Below are 4,623 nucleotides of genomic sequence, written 5' to 3' on the forward strand. Positions count from 1 at the left end.
ACAAGAACAGATATATGCACACCCACGTTCATCCCAACACTATTTACAATAGCCAAAAGATGGAAACAACTAGGTGCCCATCAACAGAAGAATGGATAACCAAACTACGGTACATACACACAATGGAATACTATGCAACCCTAAAGAATAATGTAGAATTGGCAAAACACCACATGTGTGTTCATGCACATGGAAAATGTGCATGAACTTGGAGGACATAATGCTGAGTGACATAATAAGTCAGTCACAGAAGGACAAATGTTGTATTAGTCCATTATTGTAAAAATGCAAGGAAAGGTTTATATATATAGAAGAAAATTTTCTTTGTTGGTTACCAGGGGTGGGAGGAGAGGGAAGGGAACACTGATAGATAGAGACAAGTATTGATTTGGATGAAGAGAAGGGCAATATATGAAATATGAGTAATCAACACAGTCATGTTGAGAAAGAGGAAGACATAGAGAGGTGCATGGGAGGAACAGACAGCAAAGATGAATCCTTTTGCACATACAGTACTGCATTGTCAGTGAAGGCAAACATGGGTATATGCAAGGATAGATGAGTGGACAAGCTGAACTATTAGATATGTCCATGCAGGGGAGAGTGTGCTCATGACCATGTATAGGGTTGGCAGACAATGTTTCTACAAGTGTATTTGTATGTTCTGTAAGAATTCCTAGGTATATAGTAGAGCTGACAAGGGACAAAGTTGTAGTCACCTTTTGGCCACAGCCAGCTACCCAAAGGAAGGGAGGAGTTGGACCTGCAGGCTTGGGACCATGTTCACAGAGACATCAAGCTCAATTGGTATAACATACTACACAAAATCATTGTTCCACATCCTACTTTGATGAGTAGTGATTAGAATCTTAAAAGCCCACAAGCCACCATCTAGATGCAACAGTGGGTCTCTCCTCATCCAGAACAAAGAAGAATCAAGAAAACCAAAGACACGTGGAAACAATTAGTCCAAGCAACTTGTACACCATGCATTCCTCAGTCTATATGACTATGAGACCAGAAGAACTAGATGGTGCCAGCTACCAATGTCAACCACTCAGAGGGGTATGGATGTAGGTGATCCTAGATAGAGTGTGAGAAAAATGTGGAACAGAACTCAAAATCATTTTAAAAATAAATAAATAAAAGAATCAGGTTTGCTGGTCTGATAGAGCCTGGAGAAAGCCCTGAGACCATGGCCCCTAGTTGTCTTTAGGTCTGGAATTGAACCTACTCCTGCAGCTCCCAGCCAAACTCAAGATGGGCAAATGAGCTGAATATTTACAATAAATATATACACTCCTTGGAGAGATCAATCATGGGAGAATAGAAGGGCTGTTTATGCACAGGAAGACAGCTCCGGGGGCAGGAGTGCATGGAGGGAAAGACACAGGGAAGAGGTAACTATGGGGAATACACTTTCCCCATACTTAGAATAGAATAGAATCGAAGAATAGCATAGCATATCATAGCGTAGCGTAGCGTAGCGTAGCGTAGCGTAGCCTAGCGTAGCATAGAATAGAAGGGGAAATGTTGTACTGTGGTAAATTATAGTCAATGTCATGAGACAAAGTGTATGTGAGCTGCTGTATGGAAAGTCAATTTGCTCTGTAAACTTTCACTCAAATCACAATAAAAAATGAATCATTAAAAAAAAAAAAGCCCACTGTCTTGAAAAGCCCATGTATTACGTATACTTCCCCTAGAAGCAAGTGTAAAAGAAGTAGATTCGTGATGTTGTGTAACACTTAAAGCCCCAATTCATTACACTTCACTGTATTTGCATCCTTTGTCATGTAATTTTCCAGTTTCTTTCACAGCCATGTGGGTTGGTCAGTAAATGTTAGGAGGTGTGAAGGGACCCAAGTCTAGAAATGTGCCTGCATGTTTTGGTTTACTCTTTTGTGCCTCTTTCAGGGCCATGGAAAGGGCATACTCGGAATAGTCTCTGGGGTCCAAAAAAGGAGGATGAGACACATGAAAGTGAGCCAACCTACCCCAGCTAAGCCAAGCCTAGAGCCAACCACAAGTGGTTTACAGATCCACAAGAATAAACAAGAGTCATTTCAAACTATCGAGTATTGAGGTAGTTTGTTATGTAGAATTTTGTGCCAATAGATAACTGATAGTGCCTGGGGTATAAGAAACCTACCTGCCTGCAGATTATATAAAACTGTGAATCATTCTTTATCATGGAGCCATTTTTAACAATTTATATACAGATAAGATGTTAGGTCATAATACTTAGCGTTATGATGAGGAGTATAGCTCTGACATTGTATTGCCTGGCTCTGCCCTTTTCTAGCTAATGACTTTGGTATATTATTTAATCTTTCTGTCCTTATTTTCATCATCTATAAATGGAGACAATAATGGTACTTATCTACCACAATGTCTGTAACAAAATAAGTTCTGAAATGAGATCAGTTATTAAGTATATGTTTCTAAAGATATAATTATTAGTTTCTACTTGTGTACAAGAGATCGAAGAAAACCAAAGACTGAAAGAAGAACCAAGGTCATAGACTAACAGCCTGCACAGCCTCACGTAGCCTGAGACCAGAACTAGATGATGCCTGGCTATTACTACTGACCATTCTGACCAGAGACAAAAGAGAAGGTCCCAGACAGAAGAAGAGAAAAATATAGAACAAAACTCAAATTCTTAAAAAAAAAAGAAGAAGAAGAAGAAGCCTAGACTCCTTGGACCAAAAGAGACTACAGGAACCCCAAGAGACTCTTTGAATTTGGAAATGAAGCCACTCACAGAGGTCACTTTTCATCAATGACAATAGATTGACTTATAAAATAAATACTATCATCACCCATCAGTACTGTGGTCTTATAAATAATCAACTATATAAGACCAAACAGTCAACATTTACCCTAAAAAAAAGAGAAGATAAGAGGGTCAGAAAACTAGGTTAATGAAAAAGAAGAAATACAATGGAAATAATGAGAATACTGACATATTCTGAAAAATGTAACCAATGTAACAGAACAATCTATACAAAAATTGTTAAATGAGAATTAATTTGCTGTTTAAACTGTCATCTAAAATTCAATACAATGCTATTAAAAATAGCATGCTGTCTAATTATATAACTTGGGGATTTATACTCAATTTTCTCTTTTCAGCTTCATTTTGAACTTAGAGTAGTTTTATTGTTTTGTTTTGCTTTGTTTTGGCTTCTTTCCTAAGTATTTCAGTCTTTGTTGTTGCTGTTGTTAGGTGTCATGGAGTCAGTTATGAATCATAGTGACCCTATGTACAACAGAACAGAAGACTGCCTGGTCCTGCACCATCTGCACAATCCTTGCTATCCTCAAGCCCATCATTTCAGTGACCATGTCAGTCCATCTCATTGAGGGTCTTCTTCTTTGCTGACCCTCTACTTTACCAAGCATGATATGCTTCTCCAGGGAATGGTCCTTTCTGAAAACATAACCAAAGTAGATGAAACAAAGTCTGGCCATTCTTATTTCCAAGGACCATTACAGCTATACTTCTTCCAGGACATAGATGTTCCTTCTTCTGGCAACCACGGTAGTTTCAGTATTCTTTGCCAATGCCAAAATTCAAAATTCAATACTTCTTCGGTGTTCCTTATTCTTTGTCCAGCTTTCACATGCATATGAGGCTATTGAAAATATTATGGTTTGGGTCAGACACACCTTAGTCTTCAAAGTGACATCTTTGCATCTTAACACTTTAAAGACATCTTGTGCAGCAGATTTGTCCAGTGCAAAGTCTGATTTCCTGACTGGATCCATGGATCCACCACTCATCTGTCATACTGTGGTGGCTTGTGTGTTGCTGTGAAGCTGGAGGCTATACCATTAGTATTTCAAATACCAGCAGGGTCACCCATGGTGGACAGGTTTCAATAGAACTTCCAGACTAAGACTCAGAAGGAAGAGGCCACCCACTTCTCAAAAAACTGGCCAGTAAAAACCTTATAAATAGCAGAGAAATGGTCTGATATATTACTGGAAAACTTTAGGAATAGACATGAAACATTGTTCAATATAGTTTCAGAAGATAAGCCCCGTAGAACAGAAGGCAATCAAAATATGACTGGGAAAGTGCTAACTGCTCAAAATAGAATTGGCCTTAATGATTTGGATGGAGTAAAGCTTTTGGGACTTCCATTCCAGTGGTGCTGATGTGGCACCACTCATAATGGGAGGAAACAGCTGAAATCATTCAACAATAATTGGAACATGGAATGTATGAAGTATGAATCTAGGAAAACTGGGAGTTGTCAGTAATGAAATAGATTGCATAATGATCAATTTCCTAGGTATTAGTGAGCTGAAATAAACTGACTTTGGCCATTTTGATTCAGACAGCCATATGATCTACTATGCTGTGCATGACAAATTGAAGAGGAATGGCATGGCATTCATCATCACAAAGAATGTTTCAAGATCTATCCTGAAGTACAATGCTGTCAGTTATAGGATAACATCCAGATGCTTACAAGGAAGACCAGTTAATACTACTATTATTCAAATTTATACAACCACCACCAAAGCCAAAGATGAAGTATTGAACATTTTACCAACTTCTGCAGTCTGAAATTGATCCAACGTGCAATCAAGATGTGATTATCACTGGTG

Source organism: Orycteropus afer, unplaced genomic scaffold (genome assembly GCF_000298275.1).
Source record: "Orycteropus afer afer isolate SDZICR_OR568_19922 unplaced genomic scaffold, OryAfe1.0 scaffold00143, whole genome shotgun sequence".
Classification (NCBI taxonomy): domain Eukaryota; kingdom Metazoa; phylum Chordata; class Mammalia; order Tubulidentata; family Orycteropodidae; genus Orycteropus; species Orycteropus afer.